At 39.1% G+C, this 21,863-nt stretch overlaps 1 protein-coding gene across 8 annotated transcripts in view; it reads right to left on the bottom strand.

The window, feature by feature from the left end:
* Positions 1-21,863, bottom strand: part of TENM2 (teneurin transmembrane protein 2) — a 1,556,107-nt gene that overhangs the window by 1,119,391 nt on the left and 414,853 nt on the right. For 6 of the 8 annotated variants that reach the window (XM_019740872.2, XM_019740888.2, XM_019740899.2 and 3 more), the window contains exon 1: positions 20,556-21,085. The exons of 1 other annotated variant lie outside the window; for it this stretch is intronic. The gene's annotated coding sequence lies outside the window, so the exon portion shown is untranslated. Of the gene's footprint in view, positions 1-20,555; positions 21,086-21,863 lie in introns of those variants that run through there. One more of the 8 variants, XM_074313875.1, reaches the window with a different exon arrangement.

The following is a 21,863-nucleotide window of genomic DNA, read 5'->3' as shown; positions in this document are numbered from 1 at the left end:
ACCTCAAAGAGAAGAGGAGGGACTCACGATGCTGCTAGTGTTAGGAGGTCATTTCTTACCCATTTTCAAACTTCAGTACTTCTAACCAAGGCTTATACATAAAGGCTACAAGGCCAAACATGTTTCCTTGAAAAAGTACACCCATAAACTTAAAACATCAGAGCTTCTCCTCCGATCAATATAGCGTTTTCATGTAGAAATGTGGAATTTCTGAACAACTTTGAAGTACCGTATTTAGCTGTGCACAGTGTGCACTTTTTTTGCCCAGATTTGGGAGGGAAAAATAAGGATGTGCATTATACATGGGTAGTACTCATTCCACATCGATGTAAATGCTTTTAATGTTTTTATTTATGCTCATGAGTTCAAACTGTAATAATAAATGCTGAAATTCCTTTATAATACAAAAAACAAGTAGCCAAATATAAATAAATATTTGAATTAAAAAATTAAACTGAAAGATGTTTTTCCCTGAAAGTGTGGGCCAAAAATGTGGGGGAACATTATAGCAAAATACAGTAGTTGTTGCACCAGCCTACATTTCTATCTCAAAACTTCCACAGGAGGACAAACCAATCAATCAATGAATTAGTTAATTAACTAACTAACCAACCAGCCCATGTATGGACTAATTGACAAAACTATCATTTTGGATCAGAAATCGGGGAAAAAACCAACAGCGTAAACAAAAATTTGAAAAACACACAAGAAACAGCTTGCTTTCCTCAAGAAAGTCCAGAGATCAGAGGGCTTTTACATGAGTAAATTATAAAATGTTTCAAACAAACCACCTGATTAAATTTTGGGGGGAAAATGAATTTTTTATGAGTAGAGCTAAGCGTTCCAATCAGCTTGTCTATATACATAATGCTTTATCACTTAAAATAAATTTAACCATGTATTCATTCCAAAAGCTAGTTCTATACAAGATATTGGGAGATCTCTGTATAAGAATGCTGTTCTAAATTTCCCAATCTGTGCTCTCCATTTTATTAAATAAGTGGCTCCTAATCAATCAGACCAGAATAAATATATGATATAATCCCCAAACTAGTCCATATCATGACCCAAACATCTATTATTTTGGCACATTAAATTCTTTATCCACTATATTTTCAGTTCGTTTTTTATTAAGCAACAAATACATATATGAATTTAGTAGCTAGAGATTACTTTTGAACCATAAAATCTAGCTGCAGATTTCTTTCAAATATGTTCCCAACGATGCACTCTTAGATGTGATTTATAACATAAAACCTTCATATGAACAGTCCAATTCCATAAAGCAGGTTAAAATAAAGTTCCTGCTTATTAATGGCAAAAGAGGGAAACCTCTAACAATTCCAATAGGTTTTGGCATCTAACCCTGGATATTTGATAGGAATTGTTTGTCGTTTTGATCCCCTTGATTTCTATTTTATTTTCACCTACTTTTCGGCTGGTGTAGGTACCTTGGTTTCCATTTTCGGACCTCCCATTATCTGCTTAACCCAACGTAAACCTGCCCTCCATTGACTGTGATTTTGCTAAAATGTAACAGTGGCTGTGAATGCCAAATCTGATTGGATATTGTTCAATCCAAATCTCACAGATACCTCTGCAATATCTGACATCAACTGCAGTGGCCGGCTTCTTGGAACTCTTTTCTGCCTTAGTTTTACAACATGACTCTTACAGGGTCCTCCTCTCCTCCTCTCCCGTCCCTTTTCAATCTTGCCCCACTTTCTCTCTTCCTCAGCCTGTGATGGAAATGCTGGTGTTTCTTCACACTCCATCTCCAGCCCTCTTCTGTCTTATCTTCTCTCATTTCTTATTAAGTTCCCTGGGCAATTGTGTTCACATCCACACTACCAAGGGATCTTGTCCATGTCTCTCCTGTAAGCTTCAGGCTCACATACATATCGACGTATACAGGACAGCTCTATTAACAGGCATCGCAAAAGCCAAAACTGGACTTCTAACCTTTCCCTCCAAAACATATTTTTCCCTAACTGAAGCTGCTCACCAATTACCACATATTCACTATGAACCAGAAGGCACTACAGGGTCTTCCTTCTTCCTTCCTCCCCACCTCCGAGTATGTTGATTCCTCTTCCTAAATGTGTTACAGATCCCCTGCCTTCTCTTCAGACGTTCATCACTTGTGTCCCCGTGCTCAGCATCTCTCACCAGAGTCACCACGATGGTCTTTCACATCAGACTCCCTGCCTACACGCCCCAACTCTCTAATTCAGTCCTGATCCTGACACCAGTCCATCTGCCTTCACCGGATTCCCTATTAGTTCTAGCCATACTTTTGGTATTTACCCCATCACCACCACCACTTGCCAAAAGATAGTCTTTCTTGGTAAAATGGTGCCATTTATGGTAATGCTCAAACCAGAACCCCAGAAGTCATCCTGGGTTCTTCTTTTTCCCTCACTTTTTGCACCCAGTACACCAGCTAGAGCTGACAATTCCACCTCAGAAACAAAGCCACATCTGTATGCATCTTACTACTGCGACCCCTTTCACCTGAGTTCACCATCTTCTGTTTGGAAAACTGTGAATTTTGGGACAAAATTAGAATTGTGCTGATTATATTCCCATAATGTCATTTAACCAGATTCCTCTTTCCCTCTATGTCCTATAAATCAACTTTGGGGGTCAGAAGTTTGACAGTTACTGAAATCTTTAAGTCAGAGTCACTGAGGTAAAATTTAGATACAGTGACATTCAAGGGAGGGTGATCATTTAAAAAATATATATGAATATGATCATGGCACTCCTCTGCTTTAAACTCTCTAATAAATTCTTACCACATTGAAAATAAAATCTAAAAATCTTTCCCTGTGACCTACAGAATCCTTCCCAGGCTGGTCACTGACCACCTTATCGATTTCATCATGGACCACTCTCTCCCTCCTTGGCCTCCTCTCCATCCCAACATTCCACTTTCATTCCTACCTCAGGGCCGTGGCATTTACTGGTCCTTCGGCCTGAAAGAATCCCACACCTCCCCAAGTGCCTGATTCCTTCTGGTTACTGAGGTCTCAGCTCAGATACCAGGACTTCAGAAAAGACTTCTCTGCCCACCACCAAAAAATCAGGCTGAAATCAGTGCCTGGGACTTAGCAGAATCTCAGTGTTTACTAAATAAATCCATGGCTCATGGGTGATTCTGACTCCTTTGATTTTCAGCACTGCCCTTCACTGATGCTCGCTTCCCAGGGAATGGAATAAGACATCTTCCGTCTTTCCCAAATGCGTGATGCTTGTTCTTTTCTCTGTACCTGTGTATGTCATACCTGCTCTGCCTCCATTTTCTGCCTCGTCCATTTGGACTCATTCTTCAGGTTTTAGTTAAACATAAAATGCCATCCATTTATGGCACGTCTGCAGTATACTGTACATACGTATAAAATATGCTTTTTGTACTTCTGGGAGAGTCCTGTAGAACGATGGTCAAGAATAAGATTCTGGAGTGCCATGGCCAGGACTCGAATCTCTGCTTCACCACTGACATATTCAGGTAAATTCCATAAAATCCCTTTGTCTCATTTCTAGGTAAATTCCATAAAAACCCTCCTCTTACAAAGAATGGGACTCTTTTGAGGATTACATGATGTGAAACATATAAAGTGCTTAGAACATTTGGTCAATAAATATCTATTTTTATTCTTATTAACTGTAATATACTTCATTTAACATCTCATCCTGAAATGATTTGTTTTCTGTCTGCTTCCTATTACTGGGAGGTGTTTGATGGCATGGTGAAACAGAATTTTTCTTTCTTTCATTTTCCTAATCCCAGGTCTGGGCACAATTTCTGACCCATCATAGATAGTACTCCATACATGTTTCTTAAGTGATTTTAAATAAGTCTGGCTTCTCTGGGCCAGAAATACTCTTGGGAGTTCGAGCCAAAGGTGTGTGAATAAAAACGAGTAATGCCCTCAATAATTTCACTGGCAAAAAAAAAAAAAAAAAGAAAAAGAAAAAGAAAAAAATCAGGGAAAACTGCTGTGTGTAGTGATGGGAGGAACACTAATCCAACTGGTCTAAAAGGATCACAAAATAGAATAAAAATGCAAATTCCAATCTAAAGCCCCATTCTTTGGACACGTCTCTTTCTCACCTGAGAGGGAAACCATTCAGTCTATTCTGCTGTAAAACCAAGAGCTAAGGTTAGAAATAGCATCATCCTATTCAGATTCAAAATCTTCCTTGGGTTTACATACTCAATAATCCATAGACTCAAAAATCCCAAGGCAGGTCAAACTGAGTATTATGTAATGAGCCCACTAAATAGAGTATATAAATACATAAAACACCAGTTTTATTGCATTGTCTCTAAACCACTGTAAACCACACATTAGATAAGGGCCAGCAACTTTTTCTGTGAAGGCACAAATACCACGTTTCCCTGAAAATAAGACCGGGTCTTATATTAATTTTTGCACCAAAAGACGCATTAGGGTTTATGTTCAGGGGACGTCATCCTGAAAAATCATGCTAGGCCTTATTTTCCGGTTAGGTCTTATTTTAGGGGAAACACGGTAGTCACTATTTGAGGCTTGGAGGCTACACTAATGGACACTGCTGTTGTCATGCAAAGAATGCACCCAAACTGTGCCACTGAATGGCTATGGCTGTGTTTCAGTAAAACTTTATTGATGGGCCTAGACACTCTCATTTGACACAATTTTTAGTCCCATAAAATTCTATGCTTCTTTTGATTTTTTTTCCAACCATTTGAAAATATAAAAACAATTCTTGGCTTACGGGCATATAAAAACAGGTACTAGGTCAACTTTGGCCCACCGGTCATACTTAACTGACCCCTGCATTCTATTACTCTTTTCCTCACTTCTACTAAAACACAAGCTACCTGGCTTCTCTTCATACATGGAAAGTGATAATGATGCATTTTCTCCTACCAAAAATAGTACTACGTTTATTACTCCTATACAATAACTACTGTAGCATCTTCTAATTACTGTGAAGGATCAGAAGTAAAAACAATTATTTAAAACACCTTCATATGAAGCATTTAACGAACAGCTAATTTAGGACTCCATTAATCCTAATTCTGCCACACACTTATTATTCAATACCTAAATCTGTCCTTCAGTCTTATTTGTGACCATTTCCGTATTTATAAGAGAAATGAAAGTGCCATGGCAAAATTCATATACATTATATATAGGCACACACACACACACACACACACACACACACACACACATCCATGAAACCAAGATAACGCATTCAGGCAGACATAGTTAAAAAAGAAAAAAAAAAATCACATGGACCATTCTTCCCATGTTCCCAAAGAAAAGGAAACCCGTGTTACTTTCCCTTCACAAAGACTCATCAAGCACATACAAAGTGCAAAGCAGTGTGAAATAGGCAACCTCTCTGGCATGTGTACAAGATCATTCATCTTTTTTGTGCATTTACAAATAACTGTCTGAAACAGTTAAATGAAAAATGTCATCGTTATTTTGATAAACCTCAGAAGAAATTCAACCACCTTTACTCAGGGATCAATGTGACCCAGGGTTTTCAAGCCCCAAAGTTCTCCAGAGAGTGCTACAAATTGACAGGCCCGTCTCTTAGTGCTTGATTTGACATGTGATGCAGTGAAAGGCACGCAAACCTTGAGGTGAAGAGTCTCATCTCAGCCAGTTCCTTAGTGGCCAGACAAGCACAGTGGCTCAACAAGGCAGGCTACATCTTCCACAAGTCAATTGTGAATTACTCTCTAAATTGGCTCCACAGCTGTGATTTTCAGTGCCTAGAGCACCCTGCAAATAGCTGGTTGTGGGGAAAACATAAAAGCCTGTTGTTCCCACGAACACACCTTTTAGCGATGTGCCATCCCAGCTCACAAAGGACATGCAGATCTGAAAAGGGATACTTCTGAGCCTCTATCAGAAAAAAAACAGTAGATCAAAAGTTTGGCATAGGGGCTGCTGTCAGGCACACAAACACATAACTTATCCCAGATTTAGAGACCTTCAGAGCAGATCTACGAAATACCCTGGGCTCAACCAGAGCCGGAAGTACTCAGCCCCAAACAAGTGAGAAGCAGGGGATGGTACCCAAACTCTTCCTTTGTTTCTTTCCAAGAGAAAGGAGGAACTGTTCAAAAAGGAAAATTAGGTTATTACCCACAATGTTAACCCCTTTCTGGGAATTAGAAGGAAACTCACAATCTGGCTATAGACATGAGTTGCAAAAACTGAATTTCGCTATCTTTCATACAGCAGATATTGTGCTTTTCTCTTAGTGCATGTGCTGGAGAGTTAGATATGGAAGTGAATGATAAATGTAAATGAAATTGATATTTCAGAGGTAATCTGGGCTTAATATAACACACCTATGTGGGTATGATATGTACACACACGCATATATACACACACACACACACACACATCTACCACATACCAATGGAGACAGAAGTAGAGAAACAAAGAGAACAGTGAAGAAAAGATTATCTTTTCCATATACACCTATTATACATAAACATACAGATACAGAATGAACAGAGAACAAACCTATCATCTCTCAGAGAAAAACGATTCAAGTCCTTTCGATCCTTCAAAAGCATGTTTTCTTTGAGCCTGGATTATTAGATAATTCCTACATTACTATTTTCCACAGGTATCCTTCTGAAATTGTGTCAGTTATTTAATCTGCAGATGCAATGAGATGCCTTTATCACCTGGCATAACTTTCACACCTCGCAACTGTCTTTTACAACTCTTTGGTTTCATGGAAGGTTCACCTGGTTGACATTTAGTTACATGACTGAATTCTAAATAGGGATTAATAAAATGATTAACTTACTCTTCTCTTCTCCCCCCACCTCTCTCTCTGGTTTCCCCAGTGAGTCATGGTTGGCCATCTACAAGAACAAAATATCTAACTGAGGAAAACTGTCTTCCAACTGCAGCATCTGTCTGCCTGGCAAGGTCTGCTGACATTTGGGTCCGGGCTCTGGAAATACTCAAGAATCTCTTTCGGTCTGAGCTGGTAGGGGGCTCTCCTCCTCCTAGGTGTTGCTTCCTACTGATTCCACTCAATTTGAAAGACAGATTTGTATATATTTATCCTTCTGAGAATTTGCTATTGTGCAAATATTTCAAATTGAGACCCCCATGGGAGGGCACGCATGACACAGGGAGCACGAGCATTTCTTTTCCTGTAAACTACCCATAAAATAGCTCGGTGGTTCCCAAGGGTCTGCTTCTGGGTATTACATAAGCAGATTCTCCTTCAGAAAGGGAAAGAGTTGCTTCGAGATACAGAAATAAAAATGCCCACAGTTCTCTCAGGGAATTTCAAAATAGCACGCTGCTTAAATACCAAGGAAAGCACCTGGTTTCTCTCCAAGCCTAAAGATAGCCTATGATAGTTCAAGAAATGTTAAGCAGAAGGTGGGGGAGGGGAGGGGGTGCTGGGGAGGTCAGGGCACTGGAGGAGAATAATCTGGCAGGGCACATCTCAGTAAATCCGGTTATTTTTGAAATTCTATAAAAAGTACTTATTTGAAGAAGTTTTATGTTTTGGTTTTGAAAAGTGGGTAAGGTGGAGGCAGTACATCCATCTTGTGCTAATTCAGAACATAAAATACTTCTGTCAGTCTCTCCCTTTCCTTCTTAACATTTTCTTCTCAAATCTACTTTATCCACTTTTTTTTTTTTTTTTTTTCCAAACAATTACTCAACCCTCAGGCCCCCTGGAGGCTTCTGATTCTTAAAAGAATTAGAAAAGATCTCCGGTTATTATTAGATTTCATTTTAGATTGAGAAGAAAGCAGACAGTGGGCAAGATACGCATGTCTTTATGTTGCCTGAGTTACTTTTGATACTTGCTTCATTCAAAGGCCAGAATAGCAAGGAGCATCTTCAAACTGTAAAATAAGAAGTCAACTGGACCAATTACTTGTAACCCTGTCATTGAAAGTAAAATAATTTAAACTCCCCCCAAGACCTAAAGGCATTTAAGAGAATCCAAGAAGCTCCATACATTCAATATGTTCTAAGAATAAGGATGGAGAAAAAGATTAAGCTTTCAAATATCTCACTTGTGTAAGTCTGACAACAACAAAAAATACACAGTGGAAAGGATTAATCTCAAACAAAACTGGGAAGAGAGGCTTTTACAGAAAAATATTCCTCTGGCTAGATCGCTTTTGTTTACAGTAAGAAGTAGAGTTTGGACCCATTATATATTCCTTCTCATGGTCCCCCTTGTGAATTGAGATTGTTAAAGTAACATTGTAATTATCTTTTATCTATAGCATGATTTATTTATAATATGAAATCCTTTTTTACATTTTTAAAGTCTTAAAAGTGAATGTTCTCAGCAGTGAGAAAACGTAACACTGAAACATGAAATAAATATTTATTCCTCCATTCTTTTTCCAATAAACTATGAATGTGACTCCGATAAAAACAAAACTACACATTTTGTTTTAAACATTTCAAATTTTTTTTCAATATCAGAGGTCATATTTAGAACTGAACCAAGTATGACTATGAAAAAGTTGTAGGCCATGCCTAAAGCGGGTGTCTTTTCAAGCAAAAGACAAGACTTACTAATAGTCCCATTTGTTTTCCATTAAAAATCTACTCATTGTATTCACAGCAATCCGCAGGCCAGTATGCGAGCCTGCCTCGGACAAAGCCTTCGCTTTGTGTGTATCAGATGCAAAATTTACTTAAATTCCAGATAATTGCAAGTGCATCTGCTAGGCTTTGTCACTGGTCTATATGCACATTTTCGCAGTGTATACAAAGAGCAATTATCCAACAACCAAAGAAAAAGAAACAGTCATTTCTGCAAATTACTGCCAGCTCCTTTATCAAGGAATAAGTTTCTGCTGATAGAATGCTACCCCAAAACACTTTTTTAAATAAAATGCATTCACTCACACCACATACATTAACTACACAGAATAAAAAAGGGAGTTTTTCAACTGTTAAATTACTAGGTCTGAAACAAGCATAAGTGCAATTTCAAATAAAATCATCTCATAAGACATTAAATCTCCCCCCTGGATTAAAAACAACAACAACAACACCCGATTTAAATCAATTTGATGCACTGGTGTATATTCTTATTCTGTATTCATGAAACAATGTTTCAGCGGTAGTCACTTACCCTATTTATCACCAGCTTTTAGTCCTCCAATTTGAGGTATAAGAGGACAGAAACAAGAACATGAAGGAAAATTAAAATAAGGAATATTTAAAAAACAAACAAACAAACAACTTGGACAATAAAAAGTCTTAATTAGAAAGTTTTTGCTCTATTCATTAAATAGTTGACTCTGAGGAGGCCTAAGGCTTTCCATCTGGGCTGTTTGGTCAATATTTTCAATATTATTTTTTCTCTCTTTCACTTCCTTTGTTTTCTCTTTTGCTCTCTTTAAATTTTTTCACTTCATAAACAATCCCATTTCAACGGTCACACTCAAGATGGCCAGACTTCCTTCAAAGCCCAATCCAATTTTCAGACTTCTACACCTTGTGCTAACTAACCATCAACAGAGCACCTCTTCAAGGGCCTAATAGGGTAAATTTGTTTGTTTGTTCCTTTTTTATTTTAACAAATTCTCAAATATATGCACAACAATCACAGTGGAGTCATTAGAATAAAGAGAAAACTATTTAATACAAAAACTAAAATATTTTTGTGATCTTTGACCTGCTTGAAATCTGTCATTTCGATGGCCATTTATTTCCTGTTTCACCTTCATTTAACTATCTTCATTATCATTTTAAAAAGGTATTATATTACCAGCCAAAGCTATTAGTCAGAAAAAAGAAAAAAATCTTCCTATTCCCCAAACTGGAGAAACATCATTATCATTAATATTTTATGGAACTGCATTAAATGAGACAATATTCAATATTTAACTATCTAATCCTATAGTAATTTATATTAGAAAATATCAACGATGTGAGACTTCAGCCAGTCAGATTATTTTATTGGATGAACCTTTGTCATTACTAAGAACACTGCAGTATCTCATATTTTTCCAGAACAGAATGTAACATCCAAGGATTGAAAGTGACTTTGTGTCTAATTAATTCTCAAAATCCTTGGGAGACAGTGATGGAAGGATAAATATATTAATTAGGAGTTGAAAAATAAAAGACTGCGCCTTCAGATGCCACAGAATTACCACAGACACAGATTATTTTCACGGGTCCTATACTTCACTAGGCTTACTAACAGTTTAGGAAGGAAGACCTATTTGAAACTCTCAGAGTCTCAACTAAGCAAAAAGAAATGCAGCTTGTTTTCTTTCACATGCCACACTTATTTATTGCAGATTTCTAGGTAGAAAGTTGGTTGGATCTGTTTCTGGAATTCCCATTCATTTGCTCAGTCATCCGTATGTCTTTCTTGGTTACGTTAAACAAATCCCCTTTTCCTTTTTTTCAGACCACTTATCAACTTGACATATTTATACAGAGGCAAACATCAGCTCATTTGAGGTGAATTATCTCTGACTTCAACATCAACAGAATTTTGAGGGATCACATTTAAAAATGGCTCTTGGTGATAACAAAAAAGACTTTTCTACAGGACACATATACTGAAGGTTGGTGTGTCACACAATCAAAAGCATGGTCCTTAACACCTTTATAATCAGAGATGTCCTATCATCTACTTTAAGCAAAAGAGAAGTTCTCACTGCTGTTAGCTTGCCGAGTTCATATACTGAGGCACTTGCTCTCCATCTTCTAAGAGCCTACAGCTCCCTCACGGAATAACAGTACAGATTTGCTGGGGGCTCCTTGCTTTTCTGTTTGTCTGACTGGCCCCTTCCCTCCTTATTATGAGGGAATTCCATTTATATCTTGCTGGAAGTCAAAATATTTTTGTCTCCATATGGAATGTGAAAGGGACATATGACGGGTTTCCCTGATTTCCTAATTACAGGTAGGGACACTTGACCAAGACACGGCCAGTTAAAGGAATCAACAGCCGGGAATTTTGAATCCAGAGGCAGCGACCCCCAGAAGAAAGAACAAGGGTTTCTTCCAGGCCTGGTACAAATAGCCACATATTCAGGGCAGCAGTGCTGGCTGATAGTAAAGGCCAGGGCACAGCCCAATGTCAGGGATATGGAGGGCCCAAGCTGGGCACCCAGTATTCGGTGGCAGAGGCAGAAGTACCAGATTCCACATCTTTCCCGGGGATTTTCTGAGTCCCAATGTCCTTCCAACACATTCCTTTTCTGGTTACATTAACCAGAATTAGTCTCATTAGCTTATGAGTAAGAACATAACTCAATCCCAAAATCAAAAATAATAATTCAAATTGTACTTTTATGTTCTGTTGGTTAATTGTATAAACTGTTGGAAAATAAATTAAGAGATCCTGCAATAATGTGAGTTGTAAGAGAACATTCTCTTTATCACAAAGACAAGGAAACTTCCCATCCAGAAGGACCCGCGGCAACAAATGATTAGTGATCTCATACATCCTCAGAAGTTCAAATACCCAACAGGAAGAGCCTAGCCTCACAGTTTAAAGGAGGAATGCATCAGCGAAGGCCCTTCCTAGTATTCTCAGCCCCTGCTTCTCTGATTCAGATCAACAAGGAACAGAAGTTGAAAAAGAAATTTTCATAGTTTAGTTATGATTTGCTGGAAATGACATATGCACATCTTGTAAATCAGAGTCAAAATAAGCATTAATCAGGAGCCTGACCAATGATATTAAAAACCACAGCTGACTGCTGGAAGTCCGGGAAGCTATGACATGGGGCTCTGGAAAGAGCCAGTGTCTCTGTGCCCTCCTCCTATCCCAGAGTTATTCACCTCGTACTTGTCAAGAATATTACCCTTCCCACAAATGACTGATAAAAGATGAATTTAAGAGCGTGAATACGTTTTGAAAAGTAAGTCCCTGAACCTACATATTCACCAAATGCTTTCAAGTTCAACAGGGGAAATGTCCCTTTAAAGAACATTTTTCATCCAAGGCATATTGGGAGTTCTTGACAATTTTCTTTCCTTCCTAATTCCTATCATTTTTCAAAATCCCTTCATTAAAAAGAAGGTGAATCATAAATTGATTCATTGGTCATGAAAAATGTAAATTGACAGCTTTGGGGCATAGCGTCATTTATGCATTCACTGATTGAATTTACACAGGTAACAGGCACATCCTAAAAATGACCAGCTCAGTATTTGTCCTTACTCCAACACCTAGGTGTCAATGAGGATATGATGTCTCCTGGCAAGGATCCACAGTTTAATACTCACCCTCTGGCTTTACTTAAACATGTCTGTTATTAGGTACTGGAATTTAAGAAAGAAAGAAAGAAAGAGAGAGAGAGAGGGAGGGAGGGAGGGAGGGAGGGAGGGAGGGAGGGAGGGAGGGAGGGAGGGAGGGAGGAAAAAAGGAAGGAAGGAAGGAAGGAAAGAAGGAAGGAAATAACCCTGACCTAGTCTGAAGCTATGCTTTTCTTATTGTAATACACTTGGAGTTCCATACCAAAGCTATTAAAACAAAACAAAAACAAAAACAGAAATAAAGAAAAAAACGACTACTAAGTTCTATAACTAAAATATTATTTTATACACAAACACTTTCTTATAATAGTACTTTTGCCTATAGAATGCAGGCTCTAGACCAGAGACCAATCATACACACACACACACACACACACACACACACAGTGTGCAACTCTGTGTACAACCAACCCATGGGGGCTTAATAAACACTTATGAATTGACTGACAAGAGAAAAACCAAGGAATGACAACCTTCAGGGTAGCCGTAACACAATTTTAACTTGAAAATTGACCAGGAATAGACTTCACAATCTATGGGAACATACACAAATCATATAAAAATAACTGGTGCCCCTCATACCTAGAGTGGCCTTAGGGAATAGCTAGTGAAAAATCACTGTTGTAGGAAGTAGAGTTCAGGTTCTCTGTTTATTGTTTGGCTACTACAGTGAATCCAGCTGAAGGCAACTTTTATTCTGCAATACAATTATTCTATTATGTTATTACAGAATCGCTTTTAAAATATAGATTAGAATAAATGCAAAATTTAGCTCATCTCTAATATTTTCTTGCTAAGGCAACAGGTATAAAACCACCTCTGCCTTCTGACTGGTAAGATTTGTGTTGTCATTTTATTTCTTTGCATCTAAACATAACAAAAGCATTCTCTACAATGCTTAAATAGTCTCTTCAATAGTACCATCCCCAAATTAATGGTAATTAGTAAGAAATCATAATTTCCCATTGTCTACTCTAAATGATGCCTTAATGGTGTGCTGCATTTCTTAAAACCTAATTTCATTGTTTCCTTTTAGACAATCTTCAAAAGCCTCAAGTTCAAAAGTGCTTTGTTTTCCTCCCGAAAGCTCATATACCTGGTCTACCTTGGGGGTATGAATAGGACAGATTTATAAAAATTTAGTGGTCCCTGGAATTTAGGAATTATGTAAATAAGACTATGCTTCTGTTAACAACGTAGTCTTTCCACGTGTACTTGAAATGGTGGTTACTCCACTTAGCGTTTTGAAGAGCAACTTCCACAGTGATAAATTTCCAGAAATGTATGATGAGAGCAAGTGGAGAAAACATGTAAGACATAGGCCATGCTCTGGTACAATCCCATTAAACTGAGTGTAGAGTAAAAAGGAGAGAGGAAGGGAAGGAGAGAGGGAAGGAGAGAGAGGGAGAGAGAGAGATTTGACTGAGACAAGTTATTTTTTTGTTTGTTTTTTTTTTTTTTAACTAAACCACATGAGACCAAAAATACGTCTGTGGATGTTTTCACCTTCAAAGGACAAACACAAAATCTATTTAATTCACTGCTTTAGCAGTACTGTTAGCATTTACTCATTAGAGTTACATGTAATGATCAATAACTTTGCAAACAGTACCTTGCAGATCACCTAAACACCCACCCAACCCCACCCCTCCCCACAAAGCCTCCCCTGCTTCCTTCCCACAATCCCACACACAGCCAAAGAGTGGGCTTGGTCATCGCTTTGCAGGATAACTTGCGTTAGTTTTCCAACACACAACTTTGAAGATCGAAATCATTATTTGTTTCAAAGTATACAGAACTTCTTACATGTCTTCCTAACATTACATCAAGTTGTTAGGAAAGTCTGATCATGTAACTCCCAAGCCTTTCCAAATTGTCCTAGGTGAAACCAAACACATGTTGGGGGTAATGCTTGCTTTTCAGTTTTTTAGCTCCCCACATTGATAGCAATGAGAAAGGATTTTTTTTTTTTCTTGTTTCTTGGCAACCTCCTCTGGACTGTGAGAAGTGATGATTGATCATTTTTCCGCACTCATCCACCGCCTTCTCTGTAGCCACATGTATATTTGCCAATGGATAATTAAGCAACAGACATCTCCAATAAATATAATAAATAAATTTGATTTTTTCCCCCTTAGTAATTGGTTTCATCTGACTGAGTCTGATTATGTGTGGGGATATATAAACAGGATTAGAGAGGAGAAAAATTAGATGCTGGGTCACACAAATTACAGAGTCCTAACCACTGTGAAATGTTTTTGTAATAATTATATTGTTATTCTTAGGGTTAAAATGGAGAGAAGCAGTTTGTGTCTTCTCAAGAAGTTTAGACGAGGCTGAAAATAAAACTAGTGGCGTGATTATTATCATAAGGGAATGGTGGCCCACCCCAGGATCCCCCTGGTCGTCACCTTCTTCCCAGAAACCCACACCTGCTCTGCCCTCAAGACCCCATTAAATTTCTGCGGGTCATGCCAAACTCTGACTTACGTCTACATTTCCAGGTGTCACATCACACCAGACTACATGAATAGAAATAAATTGGGCATACTAGGAGGCAGAGAATGGGCAGATACCTGTATACGATTACTGTCTGAGCAAACCCCAAAATAACATAAAATTCAATTACCATTGTAATATACTCTCAAATGATGCAAAGAAGAAAGCTTTATCTTGGGTTTTTAAAAAAAATACCCACCCTTATTGCCATTTACTTTCTTGGACATCCTTTTGGTGTCAAATGACTCTTCCCACGAGATTTAGCTCTTAGCAGAGCACAGTTTCTGGCTGTCTTGGGAATCCAAAAACTGCTCATTGAAGGAATAAAAAAATGAAAGCCAGAAATATACTTTCCTGCAGCTCTAATTTGACTATGTTCCTTCTAAGTAATAGCTACTGAAATGTGTATATATAACCATATACTCTTACATTTGAAATGGTTTAGAAACGTTATCACTGCTCAAATCATAAAAGTCTGTTGCAATGAGTTCTCTGATAATAAGTAGGATTTTAGCTATGTAGATATTTACTGTTTGAATTAGAAACATGCATGGCATAGCTATCTTCTCTAATAGTTCAATTTCATTCTTAGAAATAACCTAAGAACCTAACATGACTATTTCAAACATTCAAAATGAAATTTTGAAGTGACGCTTCCTCTTAATGCGTTACAAATATAGCAAATGTTTTATATAATTTTGTGAAATGGTTATTTTACATTATGGGACTTTTTTTAACCTTTACCTAAATCATTTATATTTAATGATGTATTTCTTTTTTCCATATATACCCTTATTCCTCTAATTAAAGTAGGATAAATGTCAAAACATTGAGTATCAGTTAAATTCTAAGCAATAATAAAAATGACATTTAAACATAAGCTTTTTCCAAAAGAATCCTGTATAAAATTGTCCGCTCTAAAGATTTTAAATCGGTTATGTTATTGTTAGTATCAATTTTATCTTCAACATATGAATTATATTCTCCAGCTTTAGTCCTTGCCTCCTAATAGGCAAACTGAAGATTGGGGAGCCTAAAAAAACAAAGGAAATAACTTATTCTTTTGAACCAAATTCATAAATAAGCTGCTATTCGACAGGGTCCACAAGTCCCTTTTCTATAACTTAGCAATAAGAACTGTACTAAGGTCATACCGACAGAAATGGATCATACATTTTATACTCTTTTTAACAGGGTTAAGCCTAAGTAGCTAAGTAATTTAGTTATCAGAACAATAGATAGGCTGTCTTTTAGAAAGCTGAGTTTCCAACTTTTATAGATGTGCCTCACATTCCAAAAATCACAAGCTAGGTGCAATGAGAACAACAACTAAGCTAAGACATCTAGTATCATGTTGATATCACAATGACCTGTGGCAGAACTGCTCAGAGGCCAGAGGACGCTGGGGAGTCTCCACAGGTGACCTAACAAATATCAAGGAGAGCAAAGCCTCCTCTGAATGAATTACAGTCAAGGCCTGAGAAGTCTAAACTTTTAAAGAAACCATCTGTCTCTTTCCAAACCATGCACTCAGATTTTCCCAAGGCAGATATGGGGTCTTCAGCACCCATCGCCAGCACCCGTGGCAGGAGTCACACAATAATGATGAAATGTCAATCAATCAATCAACCCACCAGCGTCAAAGATCAATTCATATTGTCCACGGGAGAAAAGTCTTTACCAAGGAAAATGGAGTTTAACGCATTTCTATTTTATTTCACCTTCATTTCTATTCACTAAACTTCCATAAAAAGAGTTAAAACACCTGCTGTCTTTTTGCACATAACTGTACCTTTTTCCCGATAATTCTTTTTGTCTGAAAGGCTCGTGATTCTGTACTTAGGAGAGGTGGGCCAATTAAACTCTTTCAACAATAATGAAGAGACTTTATTTGCAAACAATTTTCAAGGTGCTTCATTTTTTTGCCCTTAAGAATTCATAAAAAACAGTCTGCACTATATTAAGCAGACTGGGGCAGTAATATGAATTTTAGAGAAAATATTTTATACTTCTTTAACTTCATGAAGTCTTTTTGGAAATATGAGCAGGATACTCTTACCACTACTGAAATAAGTATGTTATGTAGTGGCTTATCGTTGTTAGGTAGAAAAAAACAAACCAAAATAATAATCATATATATATATATATATATATATATATATATATATATATATATATATATATATATATTACTGATATTACAAAGTCCCGAACAATGTGAATGTTCTGTTTCTAAATCAAACTAGAAACCAGGAGTACAAAGAATACTTTGACAAAGCTACAATACAAAACTCTTATAAATTACTATTGGTTTCACACAATTTTAAATGGGGTAGCATCTAATTAGAAGCTATAACACATTTTATGAAATATTGCTATGTCCCTTTCCATTAAGAACATATCAAAAGACATCCACCCACCCACCCACCCCCCAAAAAACTGTTCTTGCAATCTTCCCTGACTGTGGCAAATCTGTTGCGTGTGCGATGCGTGCAGAGTGGAAGGTTTCTCTCTAGGAGTGTACCAGGACTACAGTGAGCCAGTAATTCAAAGAATAAAACTGTTGCTTCACACAGAGTAATGAGAGACAAAAACATAAGCTTTTCACAGAGCCCCGTTTAAGGTAGTATCTTGATATGAGTTTTTGCCTCTTTAAATCTGACTTTCAGTTTAAGCTTGAGTTCTTAAGTGGGGAGGAAAGAAAAGGTCCTTGGAAATGACCTTGACCATATTCCACCACAAATCACTTCTCAAAATTAGATCACACAGAATAGAAAACAATGGAAAAGCTTGCCAATACAGGTTTTCCTTCAAAACACACAAGTACTTCAAAGTTCCCTTCAATTACACAATGAAAAAAAAAAAAGAAATAGCAATTAGTTTTAAGAAATATTCAGTAGCTCTTGCATAATAAGCACCTCATAAGTGCAGAGAAACCTCCACTCTTATAAAAATGAAAATAGGAATCCTGATAATTTGGGCAAATATGATTATCACGTTCTATGATCCAACAGTCACTTTCTATATGGCCTCCCCCCAAAAAAACAAGTTACCTCTTCCCAACCTGTCAGATCCCATGATGTTGGAAATGCTGCAATTCAACACAAATGCCAATTGAAAGTAAACTACCTAATTTATCAACAAGTTTAGCAGGAAGAGGATATTATTTTGATACATTAACCTGAGATCTACACCAGGCACAGCAAGTTAAAATTAGCTTCATTAAGATTTAGTGGAAAACGTAATAATAATAGAACAATAATAATAATAAAACCACCAACAAGCCACAGACACGATACCATGCAGAACCATGTAAGAGTATTTACAAATCCAGATGACTGAACAGTAATCTAACCAGGCATTACACCCAAAACCTAGATATGTTTCCTACTGTAACACAAATTCTCAGAGCTTTTCAGAGTTGCCAGGAAACTAGAGGTAGAAAGAGGACTGGGTGAGTAAAAACCACCCTCAGCAGGAAAGAGTATGTTCTTTAAATCAATGGACTCTTGGTCTTCACATCTAGTGAAGACGCTGAAACTGAAGATAATCCTGATGTTTCATAAATAAATTCATGCTCTGAATGTATTACATACCAATGAGAACTCTTGCCCCATGGGCCTTACAAAATGAGTCCTTAGCCAGGTCAATTATCTGTTTTGGGATATTCCAGAGAAATAATGCAGCTGCTCAGCATGGGGGATATTACTTTCTGATTTTGGTCCTAGAACAACAAAACCAGGATGTTTTAGAAGACTTGGGTTCTAAGGATGGTAGCTTACCACAGAAATTCATTTTTTTTCAGTATCCAGCAAATGTTTCACTCAAAGACAACTGTGATACTCATGAACGGAAGTTGGGTTTCTGCCCCCCCTCCACATCCCAATGTGATAAAAATGGCAAATGCAAGGGTCCATGAAAATATTTTCAAATGGCAATATTGCCATCTCAAGGGACCTGTGAACAAGCTGAGCTTTCATTCTAAATAAAACACCTTATTACTATCAGCAGTCTACAAAAGAAGAAACAGCTTTGGATCTCAGGAATCCGGTCCACACTTTCAAGAAAAGGTTTGTGAACACAGGCGACCCAGAACAGGTGAGTGCACATGGCACCTCGGAGTAAGTTTTTTTCTATTGAAAAGAGGGTCTGACTAGTTGAGTTAATTGACAGTGTATTTTGTACGTATTTCTTCAGTCCTGAACAGGCTGTACTGTTTCATGCTGTTCTTCCAACACCAGCTAAGTTTACACTAAAACAAAGTTTAACAGTATTATTGCACACATACTCCCTGCACACAGGTAACTTGCTGTTTTATGACAGGGCAACCACACAGCAGAAGAGGGCTTCCTTCCATAACAATATTTTCCCTCTGTACAATGTGTGTGCCTCAGAGCATCCCTGAACAGGATATCCTCATCTGAGTCAAGTTCAGAGCGCCTTAAAATGATGATACACATACTGAAACTGCAACCTGCTCTACCCCAGTCTTCCCTCCCTACACTTCAGCTGCCATTATTTCAGCTCATTTTCCCATGGCTTAGCAGAAATTTTACAATTATAAACCGATTTCTTTTTAAACTGCTGATTTACCTTTACTTACTGACCCTTCAGGTTTTCTACTGAACTGGAACAGAAAACTCAGAAGGGAAAGAGGAAAACAAATGAAACATGGTAACTGCTAAGAACCCTCCAAAGAACTTAATGATATGAATACATTAAAGGACTGTCGTATATTAATTTTTAAATAATGTTTAAAACAGATCCTGGAAGCAAGAGTTACAGAGTCAGTTCTGTTTTTAAGAAAAGAGTTAGTGTTCAATTTGCATGCATTATGCTGGCTATTTTAAATAATTTTATTCTATGTGTATAGCAGAAACTGCCCTCCCTCCCCACCCCCCAATTGACAAGGTACCACTTCAAGTAAGATCTAAGAGAGGGCTGGAAATTGCTGTTCATGTCTAACAATTTTGAGTAAAACAATACCAGCAACCCCTCTCCTTCTCCACAGCCCTAAATTTATTTATTAAGTAAATTTAGCAATGGCTCAATCACTGGAGATCAGGATAGAATGGGATGCACTAAACCAGTTATATGTTTGTGAGTAGTGGTGTCTATTATTGCCTTCTGCAAATCTGCAGCAATGTGATGCAAAACAGCATTTTAAAGAAATTCTCTTTTGGAATGCAAATGATTTGTCCTCCAATTTTGAATATTTTAGCCAGCATGTATCACACAGTAGTTCTGGAAACACTGGCATCTGTCATGCTGTCAAAACTGAATCAAAATGCATTGTAATCCCGTGGAATGATAACCTTAAATTTCAATGCAATGTTAAAATGCACCCTAAAAAAAAAAATCCCTATAATTGCGATGTACATTAGAGAGAAACCGGCAGTCCTTCTGCGGGGAAATAACAGTCTGCTCTACCAATCTTCCCCTCCCCCCCCCCCCCAAAAAAAAAAAAAAAAAAAACTCATGCAACTAATGACGACCTCCCGAAGTGCCGAATTTAAATGTTCCAGCATTCATCTGAGGATGAAGGAGGGGAAAAAAAAAATACATAGAAAACCACGAAACAAGTTGCAAACTGCACAACGCAAGGAGAGAGAGAAAGGGAACTGCAGCTGATTCAGGAGCGAGTGCAGAATTAGGAGCAACAGAAAGGAAACAGGAAGAAAGAAAAGGGAAAAAACAAACAAACAAACAAAAGCCTTAAGCATTAAAGAGTAAGAAGTGAAAAACATTTACCAGCGGCTCGGTCAGTAGCTTCGCTCCCTGACACCATCTACATAGAGAGATAACTTAGCCTAGAGTCTTCGGTCCCAGCTCGCTTTGGAGCAAAATTCCTTCACTTCGAGGGGGCGACACACACCCTCAAGAAAGAGAGAGAGGGAAAGAAGGGGAAAATAACCCCCCAGACTGAGACAGGCGTTCCCCTTCCTCCCTCTTACCCGCCCCCCGAACTCCCCAAACGGTGCTCGCTTCTGCACAGTTCTGCGGGCTGTGCCTCTGCGCTGCCGCTGAGCTGCCGGTGTGGCCGCGGCTGCTGCTGCTGGTGCGGCGGCGGCTGCTGCTACTTCGGAAACGATTAGGAGGAGGAGGACGCCCAAGCACGACCTGAGCCTGAGAGCCACCCAGGACCAATGTGCAACCTGCTCTGGAATGAAACCCATACCACATGCACGCACACCCAGTGGCTCCCGCACGCGAGCCCTCGCGCGCACTCAGGCGCCCGCCCGCGCGCCGCACACACACACGCGCGCACACACATGCACACACGCGTGAGCGCGCGCGCACACACACACATACACACACACACATACACACACGCACACACACGGGGAGCCGCGCGCCGCCCGCCTCCCAGCACCAGCCCTGAATGGGCGCGCGAGCCAATCCGCGGGCCTGAGCGCGCGCACCAGCCGCGGCTGCCGGGGCTGGGTGGTGGCTGGCGCTGGGGCTGCAGCAGCTGTGCTTGCGGGGTGTGGGGCCGGGGAGGGGTTCACGAGTGTGAAAGAGGGGCCACAGGGGCACATGCACCCCGTGGTCTTCAGAGAAAACCCCAACCAGGCGTTTCCAAGACCGGAGACTGAGTGCGCAGACCCCGAACAGTGCAGTTCAGTTCCGCTTCGGGGCTGACCATGGGAGGCTGGGTTTCCTGGCTGCAGGCACTAAGCTTTCAGATCTGTGAAAGCCACTGAACCTGCAGCTGCACCCGGGTCCCTGCGCACAGGGAAGCACAGAAGTCGGCGTGTCCTGCGGACTGCCGGAGCCTGGTGAGCATGCCCAGTGCTCCGCAGGAACCGCAGATCGCGCCTTCCAGGGTTGGGAACACAGAGACCACGGCTTCCTGAGGGAAGGTAGAGGTTGATACCAGAACCTTCAGCCCCCCCACCGCTGACCCGCCTCATGGAGAGACTACTCGGGGGCCCAGAAGCTGCCCCGGAGGATGCGGTACTGGGGACACTAGGCTTCCAGAACTCAGAGAGGAGCTGCTTTTCTTCCTTCTGTAAAGGCGATCCCAAAGGAAGCAATTCCCTGCCCAGGAAAGCTGAT

The sequence above is a fragment of the Rhinolophus sinicus genome, linkage group LG10 (assembly GCF_036562045.2).
Source record: "Rhinolophus sinicus isolate RSC01 linkage group LG10, ASM3656204v1, whole genome shotgun sequence".
Taxonomy (NCBI): domain Eukaryota; kingdom Metazoa; phylum Chordata; class Mammalia; order Chiroptera; family Rhinolophidae; genus Rhinolophus; species Rhinolophus sinicus.
Note: the sequence above shows the minus strand (reverse complement) of the source record. Positions and strands in the feature narration are given on the sequence as shown.